General features: G+C 42.6%; 1 protein-coding gene across 3 annotated transcripts in view; it reads left to right on the forward strand.

The window, feature by feature from the left end:
• LRRTM4 (leucine rich repeat transmembrane neuronal 4) overlaps positions 1–19,531 on the forward strand; it is a 399,594-nt gene that overhangs the window by 200,386 nt on the left and 179,677 nt on the right. The window lies entirely within an intron of this gene.

The raw sequence follows: 19,531 nt of genomic DNA on the forward strand, positions 1-19,531 counted from the left end.
ATACCCTGCAGCTTGAACTGGCTTGCCATCAGCTTCCATTTACTTCTTCCAAGTGACTTGGAAGTCTTGGGATGATTTTCCACAGAGAGACCATGCACTTTGGAACAAACCAACAACCTCCTTCAATCTACCCTTGATATCTATGCTGGAAAGTTATTTCTAAAATTCAGTGTCTTCTGGCATTGCCTCAGCCTAGCAGTAGATAAGTAGGCATTACGATTATTGATGAGCCCTGAACCTCCTCACATAATGTGAGTGACATATGCTGCAGGCAGACAGGTTCAATGTTGGAAAGACCTGCAGGGGCCCAGTTGTACTTGGACCATGGCATGAGGTAAGAAGGGGCTGCTGCCTTCTTCCATGTGTAATTTCCCCAAGCCAAATTAACCTTAGATGGAACACTTGTCCAATGATGTGTCTGAGTTCATCCAGATTTGTAGTCTCCCCCATCTATAAAAGCCCCCATTGTGTGGATATTTTGATCTGCACTCTGAGGTCTTTTTCCGAATTAGATAGAAATATGCTCTTCATTGTGGGTTTTTCCTTATGGAGGAAAAATATAATGCATTGTGTTATCTCTCTGCCTGCTATGTAGAAAAACATGAATTTAAAAAATAATCAAACTTCATAAAGACCTCCCAAATTGGATACAATAAAGTATAATGCTGATTTCCTGATGCACAAATAACATTTTAAATTAAATTTGTTGCAAGGAAACAGCAAATAACAAGAAATAAAGAAACAGGGTTTTCAGACACCGGAAAAGCTTAAATGGAAAGAGGAATGTTAAGGTCAAACCGCAGAGATTAGAAATTTGAAATTGCATATCATATGATCTTCTGTCTCTGTAGACAATTGTAATGAAATTTGGATGATACATTACAATGTTTAACTGACTAGCAAACATATAATGTGTTCATTTTATAGTTAAGGGGCAAGGAGTGTATTTGTGAGCAGTGGTTGAGTGGCAAAGCATTTCCCAGGTTCAATCCCTGGCATCTCCAACTAAAAAGCTAGAAAGTAGGTGACATGAAGATTTCTACCCTAGAACTGGAAGAGCCAGCCATTCCACATAATACTGACCTTGATAGACCAATAGTCTGATTTGTTAAATGTGGCTTCATATGTTAACATGGTATATATTCTATTTAGATGGCAAATGGAAGTCAAGTGGACAAAGGAAGACTTGATGTAGTGGTGAAGAGTAGCGGCTCCTATTTTGGCAAGCCAAGTTTAATCCCACAATCCTCTACATGCAGTGACGTTGCCACCAGCCTGGCCCACTCCTGGCTCTGGCCTGCTTTAGGGCCTCCAAAGGACCATGGCAAGGGATCACTGATTTTTTTGTGTTCCTTTTTTTGCTATGGCCACCATCAGCAGCCGGGATGGGCCAGGCCGGGCCGGGCCAGGCTCCTGCACACAGGAAAGAGTTGGGCCTCAAAGGTCCGGCTCTTCCCCTGCCTACATTGTCCCTCAGGAAAAGAAAATGCCCCATACGACTTTGCAGTACAGCGAAGCCAAACAGGGTGGTGTTTTTATAAACTTCTATGAAAATGGGATTATGTTGGCATGCAATCCCACCCTCATGGAAATAACACCCGTGCCCCTCTCCCTTGCTGCCATGGCAAAGCATGGCAGAACTTTTCCACTCGGAGTTGTATGTACACACCCCATGTGTCTGCTGCCATGCATAATGGATCTCAGAGCTCAGAGTGTCTGTTGTGAGGACAGGAAAGGAAGGCGATTGTAAGCTGCTTTGAGCCTCCTTCAGTGAACAGCAAGGTATAAAACCAACTCTTCTTCAAGTTTAAGTATGATCAGTAGTATGATCATAGTAGTATGATCATAGTAGTAGTTTAAGTATGATCATAATTTACTTATTTTGCAAAAAGCAAATGATCTGATTTCAAAAGGACAGATCTCAAAGGGCACTGTTTCATAATTGTCTACGTATGTCGGTTATTCCCATGATGATGAGCAGAAGTGAACATTATTTGTTTTAAAAGTACATCATAAAAACACATCAGTTCTCTGAGTACTCACTCCAATTTGGCCATCAATTCAATGTTTTTTTCCAGCAAAGCACCTGACTGCTTTGGGCACACAATCTTCAGCATCTTTTTTGTTGTTTTTTTTCACATCCTGGCATGGTAAAATATTACAACATCACCAAGCCAGCTCCTGACCCATGAACCATGGCAAACAGATGCCTTTGATATTTTCTTGGGAAATAACCTGCATAAATCTGGAAGGACAAATGGTCTATGATCCTGAAAATAAGACTGACATTATTGGTGTGAGAAACCAGCCTGCTCTCACTACATCTCCTCTAGCATCCATCTGGAGCCAGTTAACAGGATCATATGCTACACTACGCTGAACAGGAAGGAGACTCTTTGGGTCAGTTTATGTATGCTGCATGGAAGGGGTCTTAAAGTGCTTTAGAACAGGGGTAGTCAACCTGTGGTCCTCCAGATGTTCATGGACTTCAATTCCCATGAGCCCCTGCCAGCATTTGCTGGCATCTATGTAAAGCTGCATCTGTGTAAAGTCCTGTTAAGTTACAAGGACTTCTGCTGAGTCCACTCCAGCAAGGGTCTTTCAAGGCAAGTGAGAAGCAGAGGTGGTTGGTCATTGCCTTCCTCTGAAATGGCACTGCCAGTGGTTCTCCATTTACCAACTCTGCTTAGCTTCTAAGACCAGACAAGATTGGGCTATACCATGCTGCCTTGCCTTCCTGCAATGAAGTTAGACACATATAATAATGAATATAACATTTAAAAAATGGAAAATAAAGAGGATGCATAGCTTTTGGGATACCTCCCAGTTCTTTTGTAGTCCAGTCTTGCAGTGGTGGACATTATGTACAAAAATATGGAGATTGCAGAATAAGAAAACAAATTTATGTAGTTGTTGAAAACCAGTGGATTCTTGTGGCTAGAGATGAGGCTGAAGCACCAAACTTCTTTTCAGATGGAGATTAATTTATTTATTATGTTCTGTTCTGTTCTACCCCAAAGTTTTTGCTTTGTTTCTGTGCATGTGTATGTGATTTTCTACTTCTGGACACCATCCCCCCCATAAAACGTATTCAGTTGACCATAAATTGTGTCCTTAAACAACCATTTTATAGAGAGACAGGGAGACACACACACATAAATAATGTGCATTGTGCTTATCAATTCAGAATAAATGTTGCATAAAAATTTATGACATGTGCATGCAATATACATGAATGTGCAAAGCTGGTTAGCAAAAAGCACAACATCACTCATAGAAGAGAAGACTTGTTGTTGTTGTTTTTTATTGCACTTTTCATGACCTGGAAGAGTCTCAACATGCTACCCCTCCTTCCCCACAACAGACACTCTGTGAGGTAGATGACAGAGAGGCTGATTCTGTGAAGGCTTAAGGGGGTGGCAGGTTACAGTGGATGAGTAATAGGGCTGTGAGTGCCCTGCATAGTGCTGGGGGTTGTACTAGATGACCCATGTTGTCCCTTCCAACTCTATGATTCTATGGTTATATGAGGCAGAGAGAGCACAACACCAAGCTGGCTCTCCTCTAATGTTTTGGAGAACAGTGGCTCCCCCCCACCTCCATGTGAAATGCACTTGTCCAAAAATTCTTACCATCTAACAGCTGGTCTGCAGTGTGTCTGAAATGCCCAGCAGACAAACCATTCATCTGGCGAACACCATCCTAATGGGAGTGTACTTTAGTTAGATTTCATTTCAAGGGGGCATTATTTATATGGATGAATAACCAACCCTGTCCCTAAGCCTCAGGGTGTGGGTAATAAAGTTTCTTCTCTCATTCACTGTGGCTTTGGACATTAATTATCTACATAAATACAGGAACTGCTTTTGATGTTCAAGTACAGGAGGCTTGAGGGAGCTGTGCATCTTGGAACTAGATGCACATGGCATTAATGTGCAAAGCAGGGGCTTTCGCAACTGAGAAGAGACACATGTTACCCTGAAGCAGGGGATCACTCAGACATTTCCATGAAGGCTGATCACTCTTCAGAAGTGTGCAATACAAACAAAGAGGTCTGAACCTCCTTTTAGATATAAAACAGCTGAAGGTTAAAGCAGTGATTCCTCCCGCCCCAAGCACCACTGCTGAACTTCCACAACATTAAGGATTGGCAGTTCCAGAACTGTTCTCAGATGACCATCAGCTTGGAGATTCCCAGTGACTCTGGGCAGATTTTTCAAGATTCCCGTCACCATCATTTTGTACATTTTTTAAAATCCCACTCTTATCTCAAGTAGTTCAGGAAAGCATCCGTAGCCTTACCTGTCTCCAATTAACTTCCCAATGATCCTGGGAGATTAGGCTAAGAGTATGGGTAGGCAATCGGCTTAGCTGAGCCGGGCAGAAAAATACTTTTTTGGCATTTTCCCACCCAGCCTGGATAGACCGATTGCCTATCCCTACTTCTTGTTATTATTCAGATATTAATTCAGCCCCTACTTCTTGTTATTATTCAGATATTAATTCAGCTAAGTACTATTTTTTTCAATTTTTCAACTATCCCCATTGAGAATGAATACCTAATATAAATAAAACCTAGCAAAGTGAAATGCCCGAAGTACAGAGAGAGGCACAGCTGAGTGTGGAGCTGAACCTGGTTCCAGTTCCTAGAGCAGCAATCTAACTGCTATACTACGTTGCTTGCCTTTTGGTGCTTAAGCAGTCCAGGTGCAAAAAAATCCTCCTCTACTCATTATAATTATAAGTGCTTCAGGAATTTAACTTTGGTAAGGTTTATATATTTAAGGAAGGGTTTCATTCTAAGTAGGGTAATGTTTCTGAACTTAAAATGAAGGGTCCTCTCCACCTCTGCTATCCAACCTGCCAGTTGAGATCTGCCTCTCAAGACCCGCTAGCTGTGCCCTGGCTTCAGAGGAGAGGAGGGTAGCACAAGAAACAGAGTATTCTGTGGGGGCACCTCCGCTCTGCAGCGCCCTTCCCCTTGAGGCTTGCCTGGCACCTGCCTTATATTCTTCTAGGCAATGGACCAAAATTCATATATTTATTCAGGCTTGTAAATTTGGGCTTTTGGTCTGTCTCTGTTTTATGATGGGTAGTTTTTATCCCATTTTATGTCCAAGGGCTTTGTTTTTTTAAGGCTTGTTTTAAATATTACGGTATGGTTTTAATTGCAAGGCTTCAAGTTGCGAGCAAATTACATTTCTGGGCCCCATTCTTGGACCCCCCCCCAAAAAAAAGATATCCTCAGTGCTCTCTCTGGAAAAGACAGTTGCAGTTACAGGAGTTCATGGGACGACCAAGGTACAACCCAGCAACACCAAATTCACAGGGAAACTTCACTTGGGCAGACACCCGCCCCTCCCCCCAGCAAGAGTGTGCCCCTTCATGGTCCCTCTCAACAAAGCACCAGAAAGCAGATGTGCCACAAGCAAGGCAAGCATTCCCCCACACACACATATCCCCCCTATACAATGTCAGCATACTATAGTGGCTAAGAGTGGCAGAAGCTAATCGGAGTTTGAATTCCCGCTCCTCCACATGCAGCCAGCTGGTTGACCTTGGACGAGTCACAGTTCTTTTACGGCTGTTCTCGCATAGCAATTCTCTTAGAGCTCTTTCAACCTCACCAACCTCACAAGGGACATCACCACATGAGGGATTTGGCCCAATTCACTGCTTGTTGTAGATCAAGCCAAATTCCTGCCACTGCACGATGTTGACGCCGGTCCGAGATATAAGAAGCCCTTCTTCCTCTTAGTTTCAACTGGTACAATATTGAACAAAAGTGCATCAAATATAGGGTAGAACCTGGTAAAGCCAATCCTGCTGGGAATCTTTTGAGAGTTCTGAAGGGTCAGCTCAGCAGGGTTCTGCCTTGGCTTTAAATGCAGATGACTTTGAAAGATAACTAGATACAAAGGCAAATTAGTAGCGTTTTCAATTAGCAACCATTGTGCTATTTTGAAGCCGTGCGAAATGGCCCTCTGTGTTCAGAAGCAGCAAACCTTTGAACACCAGTTACTGGGCAGGGGGGTGTAAGGGAAGATTAGCATTTTAACATCTTACATTTGGTTTTCTGGAAGAATCTGCCTGGCCATTATGGGAGACAGGATGCTGGATGAGGTGGCCTGATCCAGCCTGACTCTTTTTACATTTTCATTTCCTTATGAGTTGCAAGAGTCAGGATTTGACCCAGTTTCCTGCCAAGCTTTGTTGACTGCAGATTTGGCAGTTCTGCCTGCGGTGCAGGGCATGTTTAGTTTGCACTACCTGTGATTTAAATGTGACCTTCTTCATTTTACAGTGGAATTTATTTGGAATAGATTGCAGGTAACCCTGAAGGGGAGGGGGGATATGCCACGGCTGCTTCTGCATTATCCTAATCAGCTTTGTGGGAATTGTAATATACACAATAGCAGGAAATCTTTAGGTGATTTAGGGACTTGGTGTATTTCTGAAACGGAAGGCTGTCCTGCATATTTCACATTGGCTAATCAGTTCAGTATGGGGAAGCAATATTTAAACGAGCAGAAAATCATTAGATGATTTACAAAATGCTGAAAATACACATCGGGAATATGAGGCATTCCTTTGAAAGAGAAGATGATTTAATTATTCTTTGCTGCTCAAAACATTCGTCTTGGTAAAAATTAAAGCAATTGTTTCATGCAGAAAATTGTCTTCCATGTTAATATTTGCTGAAAATGAACAAATGGCACATTGTCAATTCGTTGCGTTCCTGGACTTAAAAAATGTATTTCTTTTTCTCTCTCTCTCTCTCTATAATGCAGAGTAGTTTTTCAAAGCTAATAAGGAAAATTCTATAAATCTGAACATGGTTTATAGTTCAATTTGAAAAAAGTCTGTGTCTTGTCTCATAGAATTATATTCAGACAAACAAGCCTCTAGAAATATTCTGCCGTTCCTTATTTCAAACCTGCCTCGTTGTTAAGGAGCTTCTGTTGGAATCATGGCCATGACCCCTCATCAAAATGAAGCCAACTGTTAACAGGAGGCTATTTAATTTACAGTATTTATTTTATATTCTCATCTATTTATTTATACAGCTTATTCTTGTTTACTTACTGGAAAGGTGAAAAAAACAAACAAACCAAAACTTCAAATAGTTTACAGGTCTGGTGCACATACTTATTGGGTCAACTAGAACATCATGGTGTGGATGTGGCCCTCTTCTCTCCACTATATAAATGAGGGTTGATAGGATATGGGTTCCTCATAAGGAAGTGAGCTGAGAACCATCATATTCTGATAGCAGCACGGCTGGCCGTCTGTATAGAACATTTGTCTTGCAATTCTTTATCTGATTGGTGAAAAGAAGGGAGACCTGCTGGTTTTTCCACCAAGCAAAGGTAGTCACCATCCTAGTAAAGATCTGAACTGGACTACAGGCAACTGGAGTAGCCTGATATTAAGTTGGATCATCACAGCACTTAGCTATGTATTGGTCTTCCTGCATTAGTAGCATCTCTCAGGAAGTCCCTGGGAGTGTTGCTTAGCCTGCTGAGATGTACTCACTAAAGAGCTGTTTATTTGTTACAATACTTTTATCCAGCCTTTTTTGTGTGTGTGCAGAGACTCAAATGGACTAACAAAATGCCATTATGAAAGAGAGAATATATTCAAGTTGTAAGAAAGTAGCCCACCAACATAGGACTGCCAGGTCCTTCCTGGAAACCAGCAGGAGAATGGGGAAGGACTTACCTGGAGCAGCAGGGAGACCCATCCAATGTGCAGTGATGTATCTTTTTTACTAATCATGTGATTCAGAAGTGACATCATCACATGTATTTGGGCAGTGATGTAGACATGTTGCTGCACATTGGATGGATTTCCCCTCTTTGGGGGGATAAGCTGCTCCCTGCTGGCCATCTGATTGGTGGTGGGATGGTTGGCCCCCACCTCCACAAGTGGGTCTGGAAACCTTTCACCAATATCAGAGTAGGTGACACCACAGGTGGTGATAAAAACAGGATAGGTATTTTGAGAGATGAATATGCAGATATATCCAGCCAATAATAATGCATTCCCCAGTAGGGATGGTCATGAACCTAAAAATTCCAGTTTGGTTTGATGTGGCCCCCAAAGTTCCCAAACTGAAACAGCCAATTCAGACCCCCCCCCCCTTTCTCCAGTCATGACAAGCCATGGCTGGGAGAAAAGATGGGATTGTCTGCTACAGGAGGGGGAACAAAATGTTTAATGGCTAACAGCCCTTTAAATACATCAGCCGACCCACTTACTGAGCTGCTAGGTTTAAATAGCTAGCAGCCATTTTTCTTGCTGGTTCCTTTCCCCCACATTTCCAAACATGGCAAAGCTAAACTAACTAGTGAAATGGCTCACAGTCATTTCAAACTAACAATGGGGCAGGTGTGCCCATCTGCTGTTAGGTGGTTTCCCTTCCCTCTATTTGCAAGTATAGGGAAGCAAAACCAACCAGTGAAATGGCTGCCCACCCTGTTCATCTAATAGTAGCTGAGCTTGGAACTTTACAACTGTGTTGCAAAAACCAAAGATCCCATTTCAAAAAAAGATAAATATTTTGTTTGGGATGTGTGCCTTTGTCACCCTTTAAAATGATGGAGTGACATGTTTACAGCTGTTTTGACTCTTTTGAGGAATTTCAGTTCCAGTGGAGGAGTGACCTCCTGCCAGGTTAGTTGTTTGTAGAATATTTTATGACCGCCGAGTGTTCTTTGCATATCACTTTCTTTTTATTTTGTTGTTGTTGCAAAAATTGATTAAAAAAAAAAACACTCAAACTTTACCTTACACAGGATTCCATTTATGAGTCTGCTGACTAAACTATGTGATTCTGCACTATGTTAATTAGTGCACATTGGCTTGGGTCCCACCCAAATTTGTTGAGATAGATTTCCATCAATGGAGCGAAACAGACTTAACCCATGGCTCTAAAAATTGCTGAATGAGTAATTCAGCGGTGACATTTACTGCCATTGAACATGTTGGCATAAGCATTGGTAATTTTAAAGAGGTTTAAAGTCATGGAGGAGGGGTCCATCGATGGCTTCCAACCATGGTCAGTAAAAAAACCCTGCAACATAGAGAGGCAGTAAACCACTGACTACCAATGATAGAAGGCAGTACCAGGATAAGACTTCAGCTTCCGTACCTTGTTTGATTGTCCCTCCAGGGCAACTGGTTAGCCACTGTCTGAAACAATCTGCTAGACTAGATGGACAACTGGTTTAACCCAGCAGGTTCTACTGGGTTAGTTGTACCCCTTAATGCTGTTTCTGCAGATTTTTATCTGAAAGACCCCTGAAAGACCATAAAGAAGGAGGTCAGAGGTCTGAAGCTGGAGGAAAGAGTCAGTGGAAATTGCCACCCTCCAATTAGCAGGATCCAACCAACAGAAATGTATTTTTACACTCAGTTTAACAAAGTAGAAAGTTGAGCCTAGGGAATGCCCCTCTGGGGTCAGCAGAATAACATCTTCTGGTGGAGGAAGTTCATATTTGTGGTACATAGTGGTAGGTTACAAGCTGCCTTTGTATTCTTCCTCATTTCATCTGGCAATTAAGTGAAAGCTCCCCTTTGTCTCAGACTGAGTTTTCATTTTTTCAAACCATCATTTTACAAAAAGGGGGGAGGAGATCTGTGGTTTTGTTGTTGTTTCTCTCCATGAGAGTTTGAGGAAACTGAGTCTGGGGGATCTCATCCTAGATGTCTATACTAGTTCCCTTCCCCACCCCCCAAAAATAATTATCATTGTGAAAGAGATAAATTGGTGGTGAGGATGGTTTGGTCTGCATGCATGTTCAGCAGGACCAGTCCTTGTTGTGGTACAAGAAACATTTGCCTTGGTTTAGATAGGAAAGCCCAACTTTCCTGTGCCACAACAAATAGTAGAAGTAGTTGTTTTTTGTGCCCTGTTTTTCACTACCCAAAGGAGTCACAACATGGCTTACAATTCCTATCTCTTCCTCTCCCTACGACAGACTCCTTGTGAGGTACGTGGGGCTGAGAGAGCTCTGACAAAATTTCTCTGTGTGAACAACCTTAACTGGACTGTGACTAGCCCAAGATCACCCAGCTGGCTGCATGTGGAGGCATGGGGAAGCAAACCTGGCTCTCCAGATTAGAAGACACCACTCTTCACCACTATGCCAAGATGGCATCAGAGTAAAGGAAGAAGTGTAAAGAACTTGTTTGAAGTAGAATTGTTTTATTTGCAGGATTAGCTTGACATCATTTACTGTGGGCTGCTCTGTTTGAAGCTTGCTGCAAAAATTATCTGAATTGACCACTATACCAAGCTGGCACTGTAGTGATTTCCTTGGACATACTTGGTAATATCCACAATTTAAGGATGTGTTCTGTAAAGCTTATTTTAGCTCTTGTTTGGGAAGGGAAGGTAGAAAGAGATGGATATTGTTGATTCCAGTATGAGTAAGACCTAAACTTCAGGTGAGATTTGAACTCATCTGATATTCAGCTTGAGTTTAATTTTGAATTTGCTGATGTCAATAATGCTATATGTGGAAGCAAGCAATTACTTCTCTAAGGTTATCAACAAAGTTAGATCTGGGATCCATTCAAGTCTAGGTAACAAGAGAGCTTGCAAGTCATTTGCAGCTGATAGAAGATGCTTCTGGCCATGCTGATCCAGGTTTCTGTAATCACACAGTTGGATTACGGCAACATGCTTTACGTGAGTCTGTCCTTGAAGAAACCTGGAATCTACAGCTGGCCTAGAATGTGACAGCCCAATGATGATCAGGTGCATCAGCTGCCATTCTGTTTCTGAGTTCAGTTCAAGGTGGTGGTTATCATCTTCAAAGCCCTTCATGACCTTGAACCCACAAATCTGAAGGATCATCTTCCATATGTCCCTGCGTGCCAGCTATAGTCATCAGGAAGATAAGGAGTTAAATCGTAAACACAGGCATAATTCACTAGAGACTTAGGGTCTCTATCCATCACATCTCTTGAATCTCAACCAGTACTGACTCTGTGATGGATGTTTGTTTGATGGGTAAATGTTGATTTCCTATTGAATTAAACCTGTGGAACAGATGGAATATTAAATCTTTGAGACTGTACTTTATGCATGAAACACAATAATGCATAATTGGAAATGCAAGTGATCCAGGTCTGCTACTACAGAGAGAGAATTTCCACATCAACAAGAATTAGACTGAGCATATTCTGCCGAGGTGCTTACGATACCTGCTTAACGGTATAAATCTTGCTATATTTGAAATGCTAATCTCTTTTGAATGGTGGAAAACAATGACCATGGTACTGCTGCTCTTAATTTTTTAATGAAAAAATACCATCATATGTTGACAAGTGATGAGTAGACTGTTCTGTTTCCTCTTTGTTCTGAATTGTCACTGCATGCTGTGTTCCGTTCCTCATTAATTCTATTTTAACTAAGATAATTTCTAATAGTAGTTCAAGAATTGGAATGGGGCACCTTGTTTACATTGTTGCCTCCCCGTTATCAAGGCACATGAGCACTGCAACCAAAAAAGGTCTCAATATGATTGTCTATATTATTTCATTGGGATTCTTTTGTTTTTCTGATGTGTGCATATAACTATATACAATAACATTATTTTTGTACTTTAGGACAATCACACAGTCACATTACTTGGGTATTCTATATGCATCTTAGTAGGAAACAACAAAAGGAGGTAAGGGAAACCCTCCCTGAAAATCAAGTCAGGTGTCTGTTTCATTTGTGAATGCAATGGGCTTGGCCCCTAGTACCATATAAAAAGCATATTCAGCACACAGGCCAAAGCTTCCTGTGAAAGTAGGGGGGGCATTTAAAGGGAGGAGGGACCACCTACCATCTGACAACGGGTGCCTCGCCACCCAATCCCTTTATATTCCTCCTTAACCTGGCAGCTTTTCTTGTGAAGTTGGTGGGGAGGGATTTAAAGGGACCAGGTAGTCATCTACCAGCTGAGAATGACAGCTGCACTGCCTGCTCCATTTAAATTCTTCCCCAGCTTGGGGAGGAATTTTAAGGGATTGGGCAGTACAGCTGTCATTCTCAGTTTGTAGGAGAGTACCCAGTTCCTTTAAATCCCTCCTCCCATCTTCTCAAGCAAAGCTGCCTGTGAATGTAGAGGGGGTATTTAAAGGGAATCCATATATACCGCCCATTGCATTCCAGCACACAACAGTTATTACTGCTAGTATTTATATATTCACAGTAGAGACACATTTTGTCACTCTATGGTCACTGAGTGTAGAGAGGCTGGGTCTCCCATCAGCAGTGAATTCCTCATTATAACATTGTGTTCATAATCAAGACTGGCTTGGATTTTGTGAGCGCTTTATTGCACCTCACTATCCAATGAATCTGTCCCTTTGTGATGACATCATCCAGCTTCGCCTTGGTCAGGATTTAATGCTTTCTGTTCTACTTGCACCAAAGGGGGATAAATATGACAGTGTACCAAGTCTCTCATTGCAGGCTCTATGCAGGCTCTATGCAGGCTCTATGCAGGCTCTATGCAGGCTATGCAGGCTCTGAAAAGCCAAGGGAGGTGTGTGGCTGGCAAATGATGGAACTGGCAATAATAGAGTAGGTACCCTAGACCAGGGGTAGTCAACCTGTGGTCCTCCAGATGTTAATGGACTACAATTCCCAGGAGCCCCTGCCAGCATTTGCTGGCAGAGGCTCCTGGGAATTGTTGTCCATGAACATCTGGAGGACCACAAGTTGACTACCCCTGCCCTAGACTGGATCTGTCTGAAATTTGCAGCACTGTGAGAGGAACATTGTGTTTCCCTCAGAATTCTCCTTAAAAAGCTCAAATACCTGTTATAGTCTGAATGGAATGGGGAAGCTTTACTGATCAATATTTTCCACATTTGTATGCACAGTTTATTGATATGTTTCAAGCTATTATTTTGGATCATTTATTTCAGACCATTGTTTCACATAATGTCAGACAATTGAGTACCAATGGCAGGACAATCTGTGAGAGATCTTCCCCCCTCCCAGTTTTCATGCACTTGTAGTGAAAGTCTGAACTCATCTTCTTGAAAATGAGTCCTTCAATTTATTGGAAGTTGTTAGGCTATTTTTTTAATGACAAAGTTATAGATACATCATGGTTACATAATTTGAACCATAAAGATATTCCACTTTGCAATAGATATAATAGTTATGCGTTTAGCAATTTTCCTAAAAGGCGTGCCTGGCCATCAGTTTAAACATACCTTCCTGTGGTTTCCTTGTACCGTTACCATGACTGTAACTGAAGATTGCATGCTTGATTTCTCAAACACATCTGCATGTTTGGATACACCTTTCAAAAGGGATTTCAGCACTGCTGGACACAGGTTTTTATTTCCGAATGCATAGCACAATTTGTTGTGTGTGCGTTTGGGAGGGTTTAAAAAAAAAAATTCCTTCGCACATCTATCAGAACATTCATCAAAAGATTACTAATAAAAATAACCATGGAAAGTTTGCTGCTCATAATGAACTCCGAGTAAAATGTTAGAAGTGAAGCCATAAACTACAAGTACAATGATATAGGCTAGATATCAGGAAAAAAAATTCACAGTCAGAGTAGTTCAGCAGTGGAATAGGCTGCCTAAGGAGGTGGTGAGCTCCCCCTCACTGGCAGTCTTCAAGCAAAGGTTGGATACACACTTCTCCTGGATGCTTTAGGATGCTTTGGGCTGATCCTGCGTTGAGCAGGGGGTTGACTAGATGACCTGTATGGCCCCTTCCAATTCTATGATTCTGTAATTCTTTGATAACAGCCTGGATTTTAATGTTGGAGACATCATTGCAGGACTAACGATAGTGGATATTTTAGTGGCAGCTATAAATGCCAGATACTAAGATTTCAGTCAGGCCTTTAAATGCAGAGTGAAAGAATAAAAAGGGGGGTTGTATTAAATCTTAATTCCAAAGGACTTTATTTCTAAGGCCTTTGGAATTCCTTTTGACACATTTCGAGGGGAGAGGAATGCTATGGTTCTTTTTTGAGGCTGTTCACTGGGCCTCTGTATATGTAGTCTATTAACCTGTGCTCTGTTGTCACCTGCTGCATGCCTGTTTAAGCATATGCACATGCACACAAGCATGTGGGCATGCACACAGACACACAAGCACTTTTCAATGCATAGTAAAATATATTTTAATTGTGCTTGTCTGTCTGATCACTATTAATGGCTGCTGATCTGTCTGGATTGGCAGTCGTTCATATATGCATCTGCACACAGACTCATGGGAACTGTAGTTTTCTCACCCTCAGAGTCATTTAATTATCTGACCCAGTCATCCATCATCCTCAGAGAAAATCCATTTAATCTAATGTATAGGTGTTAAAGTGGCTGCAGGGCAGAAGGAAATGAAACAGCTGCAATGCTGTTTGAAGGGCTGCTTGAGTTACATGATTGTAAAACAAAAAGAATGGAGGCCCAAAACACTGTTGGAATATGCAAAATCTATATGGCTCATGATACAGCAGCATATATGAAGAATATCGTACGATATTAAAATGCCTTTTAAAATGTCTTCCAAGTGAACTCTTAATTTGAAGAAGGCATTTAAAGCCTTTGGAGTTCACTCCAAGATAAAGTCGTAGTTTGGAGAAGGCATTTAAATGGATTGTGAGTCCTTTAAATGACTTTGGAGTTTACCCCAAGCCAAAGTAGTAGCTTGGAGAAGGCATTTAATGGAACCATGATCCTCCATTGAAACTGGGAGGGGTTTTGAGGAGAGGCACCAGCAACTATGCTGCAAATTTTGGACCTCTGCCTCAAAAAAACAGTTCTTCCAGAGCCCCTGGTAACCACATTCTCCATTATAACCTATGGGGACCACAGAGTATAATAGTCCTCATAGGGTATAATGGAGCTGAAAATATTCAGAATACTCAAATATTTACCTATCCAAATACCCTACTGGAATTGGGATTCAGGAATATTAGGAAACCAATATTTTAGGGGTTTAAATATACCCAAACCAGAAAAAATGCTGTTATGTTTTTGTTGTTTGTTTGTTTTTTGCACACCCCTATTGGAGTATAAATGAAGTAAGAACAGTAAAATTTCCAACCATCTAATCCAGTTTACAAAACCACTTATTATGGCGAACCCTCATATTCTACATATAACGCCCCCCCCCCAATGCTTTCGATCATTTATAAGTGTTGACTTCATCAGGACATGGGCACCATTGTATGCCTATCAACTTTCAAGTCCATCCTGACCCAAACCTGGGACACCTTAACTTTCTTACAAAAAGTTGAAAGTTGGCCCCTTTACCCCCACTAAAATAATTGTAATTGCACTGAGAAATGTGTCTTTCACATCCTTTCTGAATTTGCTGTTCTTCCTGGGTTAGAATCTGACAAGACGCCGTACATGATCTCATTCGTATCTTGGGTAAGGGGTTCTTGTCAACAATTTGCAGACAAAGTGACTTGATGCGATCAGCCTGTCTGGAGCCTAACTGTCTTTTGAAAGTAATGACACTCTCTCCTAAGTAAATTGTTTTATGATCAAGCTGTAAGGCTATCACACACCAACACACACGCACACAGCACAGGTACAACAACGGAGAGTTATCAGTGTGTCTTTTTTTTTTGTAGGCTGTATTATGTTGGTGACATTGTTTGACTTTTCAATTTGCAAGAGTTCAGCGAAGCTTGTAAGTTTATGGGCTTATCTAGAGATGGCTGCCCTCATAAAAACTATCATCCTATCTATTCCGACACAGTCGGTTGTTGCAACAACATTCCAAACAGCTTTATCATAAACCTCTGCACCCACATGTGCTGCTGTCTTGAGGTGTGGAGACTTCAAAACTCTTGACCAGGTAAAAAAAATCAGTTCAGCTCTCCTTCCACTGAAATGAATGGCGGATCCTACACTTGATGCAATGCACAGGCTTCTGGGCAATAGGGCTGCTAGCTCTGGGTGCTGAGCTGGAAGTGGTAGAGCTGGAAATGGGTGGGATTTGGGGTGGGGAGGAACCTCAGTGGGTTATAATGTCATGGAGTCCGCCCTCCAAAACAGCCACTTTCTCCAGGGGAACTAGAGATGAGCTATAATTCCAGAGGTCCCATACTGATGTTGCATGTTTCCGAGTACAAGGAATTCTGCCCATAGAGTATGATTTTTGCATTTCTGGCTTCTCCCCACAACCCCACATGGCCCCTGATCAGAGGATCCTTTCTCCCCCAAGAACAAGAGGAGGTATTTTGGGCAGCTTCAAGAGAGTGGAAGTAATAGTGCATGGTTAGAATCCTTGCCCACTGAAATGTCTAGTGTTATATATGTGGTTATGTAAAAGATTCTAATGATGACTGATCTTGAGATCTGAGGTAAGATTGGAGTGAGCAATTTAATTGCCCAAGTGTTGCTAGTTCTCCATCTTGGGGGCGGAGGGGAGGAGGAGGAGGGTGGTGATGATGGTGGTGATGGTTCAGGTTCTTATATGCCGCTTTTCTCTACACGAAGGAGGCTCAAAGCGGCTTACAGTCGCCTTCCCTTTCCTCTCCCCACAACAGACACCCTTTGAGGTGGGTGAGGCTGAGAGAGCCCTGATATTACTGCTCAATCAGAACAGCTTTCTCAGTGCTGTGGTGAGCCCAAGGTCACCCAGCTGGCTGCATGTGGGGGAATGCAGAATGGAACCCGGCAAACTGGATCCCAATAAAGAACTTATTAAATTCCCAGTGGCCCTGGCTTCCTTGAACCCATGGATTTAACATCCAGTCTGGATCCAGTTGGATACCATCACACATTGGTGATGTGATATTAGCCATTCAGTCGAGTGTGACTCTTGTCAATCCTATGGCTTATCTGTTGCCACGATTTTCAATCTTGAACTACTTTTAGTTTGTAATGATTTGTCCAGTGTCCATTTTGATTGGATCTAATCACTGTGTTCTTTGTCAGCCTGTTTCCCTTTTACCAATGACCAATCCTAGCATAATTGCCTTCTCCAGTGAGTTGGATCATATAGTATGTCTAAAATATGTAAGCCGGAGTTTTGTGATTTTGCCTACCAGTGGTATACTGGGCTTTATACGCTGTAGTATTTCCTTCATTTTGACTTTTGCTGTCCATGGAATCCACAGAAGCCTTCTCCAACACCAGAGTTCAAGCAGATCGATTCGTTTCTTGTCCAGGTTTTTTTTTTTTTTTTTGTAAACACTGCAAAAAGAGGTAAACACTGCAAATATTTTTGTGCACTGTTTTATTGATGTGCGGATGCTGCTGTGAAACTCTGCATCCAAAATCTACATTGAGTTCCTGTGAGGAAGTAGATTACAAGTCAGAACCTTCATTCAACTGTGATCATAGGCTGCTTTTCTTGCAGGGTTTTATCAATACACAACAAAAATGTAGATGAACATGAAAGACACAAACTGAAGAAATAAAACCAAAGCCATGCATGCTCAGTCCAAAATTTAGACTATTTGAAGGAAGAATGAGTAGAAGTTTCCTAACATCTCAGTTCAGCTCAGCTCCAAAAACAAGATTGGATAATATGGAGTGTAGCTCTTAACTAAGTAACTGCTTTCTAAGGCTGTAACTGTGCTTAGGACAGCCCTGTAGGAACTCCAAATTCTAAAGAGAAATTTGGATGTGGAAATCCAGAAGTAATATTACTACAATAACATTGGCTCCATGCTGCACTGGTACTATAGTTCCTTGAACTAGGACAGGAAGATATACTATCATAATACATTCCTAGGATATATATTCATAGAATCATAGAATCATAGAGTTGGAAGGGGCCAAACAGGCCATCTAGTCCAACCCCCTGCTCAACGCAGGATCAGCCCTAAGCATCCTAAAGCATCCAAGAAAAGTGTGTATCCAACCTTTGCTTGAAGAGGGGAGCTCACCACCTCCTTAAGCAGCCTATTCCACTGCTGGACTACTCTGACTGTGAAAAAAAATTTTCATCCAAGGCAGAAGTTTGTCCATATGAGGCCTCTGAAATTATATCTCTGCCTTGTGTCACAATTTTCTTGTCCCAATTAATGCCTTTTTTTTTTTTTTGAGGGGGTGCCTTTTGTTAAAAAGTTAGTGTGATATTCTAGAGTTGTCATTCTTCAGGGTTAGACACCCTCCACAGGGTCTCTAGAAATTAAATTTTGAAATGTGGAGTGGATGGATTGCTCTCTAGTGTTGATGTATTTGTATGAATGCCAAGCCAATATACAACGCACAGCTTGACATTTAACACACTGCAACTGTTTCGGCATGTTTTCAACTGCTGGTAACTTGTTGTAAGACAATTCTGTTTCTCTAGCACATATTTACACAGAAGAATAACAAAAAACCCCTTTCTTTAACTGCAGAAGACAGGCAATTTCAGATGAAATGAATGTACTACAGAGAAAACAAAGCAGAGCTCTCTGCAATGTGTACAAAGGGGAAAGGGGGTTGGGCGGTAATCACGGGAGGGGGAGTTATTCTTTCCAAAGAACTCTAAAATTATTTCCAATTTGGTAGGCCCTTCTTATGAGTCCTCTAGACTAGCGGTCCCCAATCTTTTTCCGGTTGAGGACCGCCTCCGGGGTTGATGGAAAGCTGCCGGCCCACCCACGCGCATGCACATTTTCGTCAGCAGGTGGTGCTAACGCGCATGTGCAGAATAGTCACACATGCGTGTTTTCACCAGCAGGGGCGCAACGCGCATGTGTGGCGGCTCCACGCATACGCGTTAGTGTTCGCTGGCATGCCGGAGGCTGTGCTTGCCTCTTCCCCCAACTCTCACAGCAAGAAGCTAGCTGGGCCGCGAGTGAAGCAGCTGCTTTGGCGGCTGCTTCACTCGGGGCCTGGCAAGCTTCTCGCAGCGGGGGGGGGGGAGAGGCAGGTACGGTTGCTGGTGGCCCGGCACCGAGGCCTTCGCTCTAGACCAGCAGCCCCCAACCTTTTTAAGGCTGGGGACCACTAGCAGGGGTGGAATAGAGAGGGGCGGCCTGGTGGCGCCATGCACACATGATAGCTCCGTGCAAACGCGCATGTGCGAAGGTTTTGTACATGCACGTTTGCACCCAGTGGGGGGCAAACGTTCATGCACAACAGTTATGCGCAAAGGTGCATGCGTGAAGCGGTCGTACATGGAGCTCCGTGCATGCACATTTGAACCTGCCGGCATGCCAGCGGGTGCAAACGCACCTATGCGGAGCTCCGCACAAGCGTGTTTGTGCTTGCTGGCATGCCGATGAGCGCACCTCCCTCCATGCAGCGCAGCGCTCATCGGGCCTTTGGCAAAGGCCTGGCGAGTGCCGCACTGCAGGTGGGGGGGAGGCCCGGTGGTGAGGGTTTTGCGGTCTGCCACCGGGCTGCGGACCGGGGGTTGACGACCACTGCTCTAGTCATTCTCCTTATGAGCCCCCAAACCTGTCTTTTTATTTCAACACAAACCAGATGATGCTTTCACATTCTATGGTAGTGATAAATAGCTTGTCTCTCTCCCCTCTTGTCCTTCTTCTGAGGGCTTCAGAAGTGGTTATGGAAGATAAGACTGCTTACTTCCAGC

The sequence above is a fragment of the Paroedura picta genome, chromosome 12, assembly GCF_049243985.1.
Source record: "Paroedura picta isolate Pp20150507F chromosome 12, Ppicta_v3.0, whole genome shotgun sequence".
Lineage (NCBI taxonomy): Eukaryota > Metazoa > Chordata > Lepidosauria > Squamata > Gekkonidae > Paroedura > Paroedura picta.